A 13175-nucleotide genomic window follows, 5' to 3' on the forward strand; every position below is an offset into this window, starting at 1 on the left:
AGGTACATAGTATTACTGCTTCATTTCTTACCATACACAAAGTGGCTGGAATAATGCCTGACAAGGGTATAGAATAACATTCAATTTATGAATGAATAAATGAGTGAATGAATGAAGTCTACCTATTAGACTTATGTTTAAAATTAACACTGAAAAGTGATATCTACTTGTATGTTTCCTCCTTTGGTGATTATCTGGGAGGGGCGTTAGACTGATTATACTGGGTCTCTGCCTTAGGGGTCTCCTCCAATTTCTTACCTGGACTCTTAAAATAGGTTTAATTGATTTCTCCGTTTTTATTTTAGGCCTTCTATAGTGCATTTTCTGTACAGCATTCAGAGTGATTTCTCTTAAAATGTGTATTTTACTCCTATAGCTCCCAAGCTCATCACAGGCATATCCATCAAGCCCAGACTCCTGAACATGGCATCTCTGGTACCCACCATCCTTTTTAGAGTCAACTGTCAAACCCCTAACATCAACCCTCCAACTCTCTTCGACTCACATTGAACTATTTTGTTTCTTCAAATATACTATCCTTCTTTCCTATGATTTCACACACAGGCTTTTTGTTCTTTCTTTCCACATTCTTTGCTGAGATAGTTCCTACACATTCTTCAAGACCCCAACAAGCATCGACTCCTTTAAGAATTCATCTTTGGCTTTTTCAGGAGCCTCCTGGGCTCCCACAGCATTCCATGCTTCTGCTTCTCAGGGTATTTCTCACCCTGAATTGAAATGTACTGTTTTTTCACAATCTCCTTTTAATATCTAATACATGCTTGGCACACATAAAGTTCACAATGAATATTTTCCCAATGAATAAATAAATAGCTGAACCAATGGTCAACATGAGCATAGTTGCTACTTGATTCAAATCCTGTTCCCCAAACCTGCTAACCTGAATATTAGGATTAATGACCCTTCACTCTGACAGTAGTCAGACAGAGTCTATCCCTTCCCACAATAAAAACAACATTCAGTAGGGTTAAGAGAAGTTCTTGGGTCAAATATATTCTTGAAGCATATATGGAGAAAATATTCTAAAAGTAGATTAAATGACCCAGAAAGAAAATGAATAATAGAGTTATTAAATGACAAAGTTCAAAATTATTTGTCTTTACAACACTTTAGATGGAATAGTCCTCTATTTTATATTCCTTATAGAATTCTGACATTTGATATTTTTATGCACTCTTAAAATTTTGAATCAGTCAGAGATTTTGTTTTTATTGCTATCAACATAAAGTGGCTGGTTAACATGATTGAAAATGGAATTTATTAGAAAGTTGTCAAGAAACTTAGGACATCAGTATGAATAATCAGAGATCCAAATTGGGTAAAAGGACCAAGAGGAAGCATGCTTCGAAGGTCAAGGATGCTAACACTGCTGAATATTCTCCCACCAGTCACCAACACTGGAATGCATGAATTCCAATTTTTTTTTGTTTTTTCTGTCCATTAGTCATGTGCAGGGCATCTGGATATATAATCCCACTAAAATTTTCACAGTGAAGGAGGCATAATTTTTTAAAAAGAAATTGAATGCCATTATAAGTACAATGGAGACTAAAGGCAGAAATCAGAGTATAAAGCCACTATGTGAAACAGCAAATGTCCATTGAAAATACATTTATTTATTTTTTAAAAGTTAGAAAATAAAAAGTAGACATATTATTAAATAAAGGAGGTAACAATGGACTTACATAACTTTAAATATAGGCCATAGAAATAAAGTAAGTACGATAAAGGACTAAGAAAGCATATTTTTAAAAAATTTATTTTTAATAACAAAATATTATGTATATTTATGGTGTACAACATGAAGGTCTGATATATGTATAGACTGTGGAATGACTAAGTCAAACGAATTAACATACCTGTTACATCCCATACTTATCTGTTTTTGTGGTGAAAACATTTTAAATCTATAGTTAGCAATTTTCAAAGGGCTTAACTTTAAAATGTGTTTTAGTTTATAAAATTCCATTAATTTATGTTACTATAGCAAAATAAAAACACCCTTTGATATTTAGATTTATTAAATAATTTATTTGTAACATAAAATAGACCTTTTAACGTTTTAAAGGCTGTTTCATTGATTGAAATACACTAATACTTGTTTTTCCCTTTATAGGAACAAGATGCAATGGAGGAACACTAGCGATCCCAGGAGATCCTCAATAGAATAAACAGACTTGAGACATCAAAGAAATATTTTTTGGGGGGTTATATTCACATTATTTTACTTTATTTTTTTTTGAAACAGTCTTACTCTGTTGCCCAGGCTGGAGTGCAATGGCATGATCTCAGCTCACTGCAACCTCTGCCTCCTGGGCTCAAGCGATTCTCCTGCCTCAGTCTCCTGAGTAGCTGGGATTATAGGCACTCTCCACCATGCCCAGCTAATTTTTTTTTATTATACTTTAAGTTCTAGGGTACATGTGCACAGTGTGCAGGTTTGTTACATATATATACATGTGCCATGTTGGCTTGCTGCACCCATTAACTCTTCATTTACATTAGGTATTTCTCCTAATGCTATCCCTCCTATAGCGCCCTGCTCACTGACAGGTCCCAGGGTGTGATGTTCCCCGCCCTGTGTCCAGGTGTTCTCATTGTTCAATTCCCACCTATGAGTGAGAACATGCAGTGTTTGGTTTTCTGTCCTTGTGATAGTTTGCTCAGAATGATGGTTTCCACATTCATCCATGTCCCTACAAAGGACATGAACTCATCCATTTTTATGGCTGCATAGTATTCCATGGTGTATATGTGCCACATTTTCTTAATCCAGTCTGTCACTGATGGACATTTGGGTTGATTCCAAGTCTTTGCTATTGTGAGTAATGCCGCAATAAACATGTGTGTGCATGTGTCTTTATAGCAGCATGATTTATAATCCCTTGGGTATATACTCAGTAATGGGACGGCTGGCTCAAATGGTATTTCTAGTTCTAGATCCTCGAGGGATCACCACACTGTTTTCCACAATGGTTAACTAGTTTACAGTCTCACTAACAGTGTAACGGTGTTCCTATTTCTCCACATCCTCTCCAGCACCTGTTGTTTCCTGACTTTTTAATGATTGCTATTCTAACTGGTATGAAACGGTATCTCATGACATCAAAGAAATATATTAAGGGAACTGTTCAGAAAAGCAATTAATTAACAAAGTAGGATAGACTTATTGTGTTGTTCCTATCGTGATACACATACTGAAAATTTTTTGTTGCTGTTTCATGTAGTTTGCAGATTGTAATTACAGAATTATAGATTGTCTTACTCAGGATGGATGGCTAATCTCAACATAAACAGATCACACACAGCTTGTCCCATTTTTTGGTCCCCTTTAATATCCATTACAGTGGCTGTTGCTTTGACACAATTCTGAAACAAAAATTATAAGATTATATCTTGTTATATATCACCCATGGAAGAAAAATTTAATATTTCTTGGCTCTATTATAATAGTCTTTTCCCATCTGCCTTCAACATTTAAAGCCTTCTAGGGAAAGGATGCATCAAAGTGCAAAGATTCTATTAGGGCAGACTACAGTAAAACATAGGTACATATCTTAATGCATAAATTCCTCATCTGTTAGGTACATTTAAGATTTTTTATTATAAACAAACTCACACAAAGCTAAACCAAAAAGCAATTGTTTCATGTAACAACATACTGAGTGTGGGAGCTAAAAGTTAAAAAAATTAAACTCAAGGAGACAAAGAGTGACTCTGCATTTTGCCATAAAATTCGTGCCTAGGACCCTAAAGGAAAATTGGAGGCTTTAAATTTTCCCCATTATAATAAGATTACCCTAATTTTTAGTGAATGCTAAGCGTGAGATCTCTGGAAAGCAGCTTCCAAGATAGAGCTTACAATAAAAGATGTGTATAAGGGAGTACTAGTTGTTTCCGCAGATGTGGACAGGAAGGGAAGGAAGCAGAAGTGCACAGAGGAAAAGGTCAAACTGCAGTGCAGGTCTGTCAGCCTCACCAGACCCCAGGAATCACCTGAAGCTAAAATGGCCCCTCAGAGTTGTCCTGCTTTTGAACAAAACAAGTGGGCCTTTACACCCCTGCCTGTATCAGTCAGTAGATGTAAAATGACCCTGGAAAAACATGCTTTTAGCTGAAAACAGTTGTGCAGTGGAGACAATAACTCAACAAGCTGACAGCTGAAAGCTGTTTGCTGCAGCACCTGAGGCAATTTATTTCTTGAAGGGAGATCTTGGTGGCTGATATTCCTATCCCTATAGACCCTTTCACACCACTGAGAACCACATCTGCATATATGTTCCTAGAACTGCATCTTCAGGAATTTAGTCAGCCTCACATCCTGGGAGATATTAAGAGGAAGATTAGTAGTAGATAGAGACTGCTGTTTGATCTATCGTTGACAATGATTTTCACATTCTTCCAACACTAATGCTAGATTCCCCTGACTCTCAGCTACTACATCTGCTGGTCCCAAGGGCTTATTTAGTGGCATGACCCAAACCCTTACACCACGCAAAACTGGGCCCAAGTCAGCATGCCATTCTTAGGCTGGAGTTGCTGTAACTGACCATTTACAGTAATAATTGGGCAACAGGGGTGTATGAGTCTGCTTGGGCTGTGTCTTAGTCTATTTTGTATTGCTATAACAGAATACCTGAGACAGGGTAATTTATAAAGGACAAAAATATATTGGCTCCTGGCTCTGAAGTCTGGGAAGTCCAAGATCAAAAAGCATGCATCTAGTGAGGGCCTTCTTACTGCTTCATGACATGGCGAGAGAGAGAGAAAGAGGAGAATGAATCCTCTTTTATAACAACACACTCTTGTGATAACATTAATCCATTCATGAGAGCAGAGCCTCATAACCTAATCCCTTTATATAAAGTTCCCACCTCTCAACATTGTTGTCCTGGGGGTTAAGTTTCCAGCACTTGAACTTTGGGGGTCACAGTCCTACCATAGCAAGTTGTCATAATAGAATAGTACAGACTGGGTGGCTTAAACAACAGAAATTTATTTTCTCACAGTGGTGAAAACTGGCAGCCCAAAATCAAGGTTGGTATATAGTGAAGCCTCTTCTCCTGGCTTTCAGATGGCCAGCTTCTGTGTCCTTGCATGGCTTTCTTTGATGTGAATGCCATGGAAATAGCAAGTCTGGTATCTCTTTCTCTTCTTATAAAAACACCAGTCTTATCAGATTAGAGCTCCCTAACTACTGGAACTTATAAATGTTACCTTGTAAGGAAAAAGAGTCGTTGCAGATATAATTAAATTAAAGATCTTTATATGGAGAGATTATCCTGCATTTTATGGATGGGCCCTCTATGTAATCACCAGTGTCCTCATAAGAAAGAAGGAGATTTCATGCACACAGAAGAGGAGGAGGCAATGTGACCATGGAGGCAAAGATTGGAGTGATGTGGACAGAAGTCAAGGAATGTTAGTGGTCACTAGAAGGTGAAAGAAGCAAAGAATAGATTCCCCTAGCAACTGTAGGTAGGGTACAGCCCTAAGTTTTGACCCAGTAATAATGATTCTGGACCTCTAGCCTCCAGAATGATGAGAGAATAAATTTCTGTTGTTTTAAACTACCAAGTTTATGGCAATTTGTTATAGCAACCATAGAAAACTAATACAATCTCTTTCCTCCCTCGCCAGGCCCAGTATTTCCCCAGCAGGATTGTGCTGTGACTTCATCTCAGTTGTTGCCTAATGACCAGGAGGCAAATTCCGAGGGAGTACATGTTGTCTTACAAAAGATTATAAGTGTTTCTAAAGGAGAAAATTGCCATTTTATCAAAAAAGATAGAGAAAAGTATTATTACTTTATAGTAAAAGTGGTTCCATGTTAAAAAACTATAACTATTAAAAGGCTAATAACTCAAAATCTGCCAAAGGAAATGCTATGAGCTATGGGGATTGAAAGTATTTTTTCCCTCTCTTCAAAAGATAGAGTATAAACTATACTCAGAGACTCAACAGGTATGTCAGTTTCAGTGAACAGGATTTTTTCTCTGTTTTCATGTTGAACGAAACAATTTATTTGTAAATGGAAGAAAGAAATTATAAGAATAAAAGTAGAAAATAAAGCAGCAAAAACTAATAATTATTAAGTCCATATATGTTTCAAGAACTCTCATAATACTTTTTTATATACTTCCTCCTTCAATGTTTATCACAATACTACATGGAAAGTACTAGTTTTATGTACAGGGAAACTGAGACAAAAAGAAATTAAGTCATTTACCCCAGGTCTCCCACCTAGTAAGTGGCAGAACCAGGGTTTAGCTCAAGGAAGACTGGCTATAGAGCACCACACTGCCCATTCATTATGGCCAAAGTGAAGCTGCTCTGAAGTCAGAGTGACTTTAGTTGAAATTTAAGCTCCAATACTTACTAGCTGTGTAACCTTGTACAAGCTATGTAATCTGAGTCTCAATATTAGATTCAGATAGATCATCTGAATCTATCAGATGATAGATGATGATAAATCATATCTATCTAGCACAAAGGGTAATTGTGAGGATTAAATGACATAGCACTTCACAAAAGTAAAAATTGGCAAATGGGATCTAATTAAACTTAAGAACTTCTGCATAGCAAAAGAAACCACCAGCAGAGTCAACTGACAACCTACAGAATAGGAGAAAAATTTTGCAAACTATGCATCTGACAAAGGTCTAATGCCCAGAATTTATAAGGAGCTTAAATTTACAAGAAAAAAAAACTCATTAAAATGTGAGCAAAGGACATGAACACTTTTCAAAAGACATACATGCAGTCAACAAGCATATGAAAAAACGCTTAAATATCACTGATCATTAGAGAAATGTAAATCAAAACCACAATCAGATACTATTTCACACTAGTCAGAATGGCTTTAAAGACTTAAATGTTAGACCTAAAACCATAAAAACCCTAGAAGAAAACCTAGGCAATACCATTCAGGCCATAGGCATGGGCAAGGACTTCATGACTAAAACAGCAAAAGCAATGGCAACAAAAGCCAAAATTGACAAATGGGATCTAATTAAACTGAAGAGCTTATGCACAGCAAAAGAAACTACCATCAGAGTGAACAGGCAACCTACAGAATGGGAGATTTTTGCAATCTACTCATCTGACAAAGGGCTAATATCCAGAGTCTACAAAGAATTTAAACAAATTTACAAGAAAAAATCAACCCCATCAAAAAGTGGGCAAAGGATATGAACAGACACCTTTTAAAAGGAGACATTTATACAGCCAACAGACACATGAAAAAGTGCTCATCATCACTGGTCATCAGAGAAATGCAAATCTAAACCACAATGAGATACCATCTCACACCAGTTAGAATGGCGATCATTAGAAAGTCAGGAAACAACAGGTGCTGGAGAGGATGTGGAGAAATAGGAACACTTTTACACTGTTGGTGGGAGTGTAAACTAGTTCAACCATTCTGGAAGACAGTGTGGCAATTCCTCAAGGATCTAGAACTAGAAATACCATTTGACCCAGCCATCCCATTACTGGGTATATACCCAAAGGATTATAAATCATGCTACTATAAAGACACGTGCACACGTATGCTTATTGCGGCACTATTCACAATAACAAAGACTTGGAACCAACCCAAATGTCCATCAATGATAGACTGGATTAAGAAAATGTGGCATATATACACCATGGAATACTATGCAGCCATAAAAAACGAGGAGTTCATGTTCTTTGTAGGGACGTGGATGCAGCTGGAAACCATCATTCTGAGCAAACTATCACAAGGACAGAAAACCAAACACTGCATGTTCTCACTCATAGGTGGGAATTGAACAATGAGAACACCTGGACACAGGGCGGGGAACATCACACACTGGGACCTGTCAGTGGGCAGGGGGCTATAGGAGGGATAGCATTAGGAGAAATACCTAATGTAAATGAAGAGTTAATGGGTGCAGCAAGCCAACATGGCACATGTATATATATGTAACATGCAGGTTGTTCACATGTACCCTAAAACTTAAAAGTATAATTTTCAAAAAAAAAAAAGTCAAAAAATAACAGATGCTGGCAAGGTTGTGGAGAAAAGGAAACATTTATACACTGTTGGTGAGGGTGTAAATCAGTTCAACCATTGTGGAAAGCAGTGTGGTGACTCCTCAAAGAGCTAAAAACAGAAGTACCATTGAACCCAGCAATCCCATTATTGTGTATAAGACACACGCATGGGTATGTTTATTGCAGCACTGTTCACAATAGCAAAGACATGGAACCAACCGAAATACCCATCAGTGGTAGACTGGATAAAGAAAATGTGGTACATATACACCATGGAATGCTAAGCAGCCATAAAAAAGCATGAGGTCATGTCCTTTGCAGGAACATGGATGGAGCTGGAAGCCATTATCATTAGGAAACCAATGCAGGAACAGAAAACCAAATACCACATGTTCTCAATTATAAGTGGAAGCTAAATGATGAGAACACATGGACACAAAGAAGGGAACAACAGACACTGGGGCCTATCAGAGGGTGGATGGTGGGAGGAGGAAGAGGATCAGGAAAAATAAAGAGTACTAGACTTAATGACTGGGTGATGAAATAATCAGTACAACAAACCCCTATGAAACAGGTTTGCCTACATTACAAACCTGCACATGTACCACTGAACTTAAAGTTAAAAAATAAAAATAAAAAATAAAAAATAAATGAGATAGCACTTAAATGTTTATTCCTCGATGACATTCAGTAAATATAAGCCATTTAGTAAATGCTTACATTTACAGTAAATACTGTAAGCATTCAGGAATATAGGATATATAGGAAGTACATTTCCAGAGTGGCAGTTTGAGGAGCTCTGCAGTCATGTTCCCCAGCAAAACAATCATAAATGATTAAAATTTTTTACAAATAACCCCTTACAGTCTGGCAATTTTCCTAAGGACATACAGTAAAGAAGAAACATTTATTGGAGAAAATATACTAAATCCTGTCAGGAACCCCAAGAATCCATGGCACTTGAGTCACAGTGCATTCCCTGTCTCCCCCATGCCAGCTCATTTTCAAAGAAGCTCAATTCAAGGTTGATGTGGCCCCTCAGTTCCTTGTCAAGGAATATAGTATCTCCCTATAAGACGAGGAAAGCTTATTTCTATTTCTTGTCACTTCAGCTTCAATTTGCAGAGATTTATTCCTGGTTATTTCAGCTAAGAGGTCAGGACTCCCTTTACTCAGCCAGCCCACACTCATAGAGCAGAAGATCTACCCCAGGAATGGTAGGTGTCTTTGTTCATTTGGGCTGCTATAACAAAGCTACCATAAACTGGGTGGCTTAAACAACAAACATTGATTTCTCATGGTTCTGGCATCCAAGATCAAGGCGCCAGTAGGTTTGGTGTCTAGTGAACCACTTTTTGGTTCACAGATGAACATCTTTTCACTCTGTTTTCCATGGCAGAAAGAGGTGAGAGAGCTCTCTGGGATGTCTTTTATGAAGGCACTATATATTGGGCCCCCAAAATCACTAAACTAAAAGAAAAACTCAAGCTGACAACTGCTCTGGGCAAACCTGCCTCCCATTTTATTCAAAGTCATCCCTCTGTTCACTGAGATAGATGCATATTCTGATTGCCTCCTTTGGAAAGGCATATCGGAAACTCAAGAGAATGCAACCATTTTTCTCTCACCTACCTGTGGTCTGGAAGCCCTCTCCCTACTTCAAGTTGTCACCACCTTTCTGTATGGAACCAATGTACTTCTTACATATATTGATTGATGTCTCATGTCTCCCTAGAATATATAAAACCAAGCTGTGCCCCGACCACCTTGGGCACATGTGGTTAGGACTTCCTAAGGCTGTGCCACAGACTCACATCCTCAACCTTGGCAAAATAAACTTTCTAAATTACTGAGACCTGTCTCAGATTTTCTGGGTTTACAGCACTAATTCCATTCATGAGGGCTCTACCCTCATGACCTAATCACTTCTCAAAGCCTCCACCTTCTAATATAATCAATACCATCATGTTGGGGGTTAAAACTGCAACACATAAATTGGCAGGGTGGGCAAAAAATATTCAATTCATAACAGCAAGACAAAAGTGCTGGGGCCCTAATGCTTTTACACCAGCTCACTCTACAGTGGAGGTTCTATATGGGCAGAAAAGCAAGAAAACTAGAGGCTACCATCCCTGCCCAGTCCTGGGCTCATAAAATAGAGCTGTCACTTCTGTCCCCAACCTTGGAGAAGCAGCTCAGAGATTTTGCTAAAGGGTGGAGGCAGTGCAAAGTTCTCCCCAAAGGAACTAGCTTTATTTGAAACAGAGCATGTTAAAACTTACACATAAGGGTGCTTTCAAAACAATGAAGATTTGGGAAGAAAGCAAGTAAGAGGGGGCTAGTCGTTCTAAGAGAACAGGCGGAGCTATAGAATGCACATTTATTAGGGAGAATCAGGTAAAAAGACACCTAAGAAGTGATCTCCTGGGTTCATAACACACCTCAAAAACTCGTATCAGTCCTCAAAAACCAACCCTATAAAGGAAACCAAATGACCATGGAGCAATTTGTGTCCAAGGCATTGTCAAAAACAAACAGTAGTGTACTGTCAATTAGCAGAGGCCAACAGCAGGATATGATACCAACCAAGGCAGACACCTTTACTTAGAGAGAGCTAGAGGAAAGATAGGGTCCAAGAGAATCTTGCTAAAACTGCCATCATCCCAGGGTGACTGCACACGCCCAGTGCTGCCCTCTGAGTGTTATTACAACAGAGACTTTAGACTGTGGGGGAAATATTCTTCACTTAGACTTCCATTTAAATCATTAAACAAATAAACAAGCAAACAATAACAACAACAACAAAAACCTGAAGATGGATGGATCAGTATTCATCGTTGCTACGCAGATTACCTGAAACATCCAGTTTCAGCAAAAAATTATAAGATATGCAAAGAAACACGAAGGTGCGACCCACTCATAGGAAAGACAACAGGCAAGATAAACTGCCCATGAACTGACCCAGATGGCATATTTAACAAAGATTTCAAAGCAGCCATTACAAATATGTTCATAAAAATAAAAAACCATGCTTAAAAAAGTAAAGAAATGTATGATGACAACATCCCATCAAATAGATCAATAAAGAGATAGAGATTAAACAAAGGAAACAAAAATTCTTATTTTTTTCTCATATAGAGATATAATGTACATATTATTGACATTACCATATAAATACGTATATAGTATATGTGTATATATACTTACACACCTCATAGTATTGTGAAAATTAATCAAGATAATTTGTATAAGACACATATACTTTACCATTTTAATCAACATGAATTAGCTATCAATATTACTGTCTTTCCATTTCCAAAACAGATAATTGGGTAAGAAATTTTATCTGTGACTTTGTGACAGACTCAAGCTGTTTCCCATGGAAAAGCATCAATGTGACATCAACTACAAACATAACAACAGAAATAATAATATTACAATAATTAACACATTTGATGTTTGATGTCTACGTTGCCAAGGACTACGCTAAGTGTTTTACGTGAATTATTGTCTTGATCTGCACAAACTTTCTATTAAGCAGTTAGTTTTTATATTTTTTTGAAATTCTAGGTTATAAGAAAGGAAATATACCCTAAATTTACTAAAAAGTAAACATATACATACATATTTCACACTGTGTGGTCCTCAAATAAGTTAAACATTTCTCTAAAATGAATCCTTCTGTATTCTACAACACAGATTCAAGTACCTAAATGATACATTTTTCATAAAGAAAAGCTCATCATACATTCACTCACTGAGAAAAACAATGAACTTTGGAGGAATTGCTAAATGACTTAGCTGTAAAGGGATAAGATTTATTGCCCTACAAAAGCTAATTCCTTGCTGGGAATTTACTCAGTCTGACTGCCTCTCCCTGGAAGAAAAATAAGACCACAGTGACTGCCATTGTCCTCTAATGCCAGTCAATGTCATCTGAAACCTTCTCATTACTGCGTAAAAGCAGATTCCACGGACTTTTGCATCAACCGTTATACAGGAGCACTTTAGAGAAGAAACCAAGAAGGCAAGAGGTGTGGCTGTAGAATCACATTTTGTCCCAGGCTGAATCACTCTGACTATAGGGGTCACCCATCTCCTGAACCACACACAAACATTAATACGTTGTGGAATATCATCAGGTAAGCTATTTGCTTTAAGTGGATTCCACTGTCTTTAAAAGCCTCCCAGCTAGATGAAACAGAATTCTAGATTGTATTTAAATTGTCACATTGCCATCTTGTGGCTGCAATGGGTAAAAGAGGAAACTGATCATTACTGTGGGGCCCTGAGGCCTTGCCCCTCTGCATGATGCTATCACAACTGCCTGAGTTCTGTGAGGATAAAAGTGCTCTTACTCTCACGGGGACCTGATACAGGATTGAAGAATTTATGTATTATATAGGGAGTGTGATTGCTGTGCAGGCAAAAGCATCTAATAAGTATAAAATAAGTGAAAACTAAGTTGAAATCTGAAAAGGTCTTGGTACAAAGCATTACACTGTACTCCAGAGATGGACCCATGAGGTCAAAATTTGTTCAGCAGCCTCTACTATTTTCTTTAACTCTGACATTTACAGAATGAATGCTTCCAGTGGCATAACAAATTTCCAGACACCTGATTCAGGCAGTTCCAGGTCCAGTTTAAAGCAGAGGCCTCTCTAGTGCAAATTCCCTGATTCTGAGAGCTCCACTAAGACCTGCCTCAAGACAAATATAATTCCCGTGCCCACTTTGTTGCCTTAAATTCCCAACCCATTTTACTTTGAGTTATTATTTTCAAATAATCTTCATCTGAAACATAAATGGCATGTTCTGGTGTGGCTACGTATAAACATCTCATTACATTTGCCTGTGGAATCATTAATTCATCAATATTTGTAAACTTCCGTATTGAGATCTAATAAGAAAAGTATGAATTTTGGAAAGTAGAAGTGGGTTGTTTTTCAATAATACTCCAAGGCAGGACAATTTTCAAAAAAATAGATGATATAGCTGGGTGACAAAGGAAGAAGCTCCTGCTAAGTCGACTGGAGAGGTGGAGCAGGGGTTAGGTAGTTACTCAGGAAGCCTGGAAGGAGGAAAGGAGGAAATAAGGCAGCCTAGAGAATTTAAAGAAAAATTACAAAATCTGG

The sequence above is a fragment of the Papio anubis genome, chromosome 5 (assembly GCF_008728515.1).
Source record: "Papio anubis isolate 15944 chromosome 5, Panubis1.0, whole genome shotgun sequence".
In the NCBI taxonomy this organism is placed as follows: Eukaryota; Metazoa; Chordata; class Mammalia; order Primates; family Cercopithecidae; genus Papio; species Papio anubis.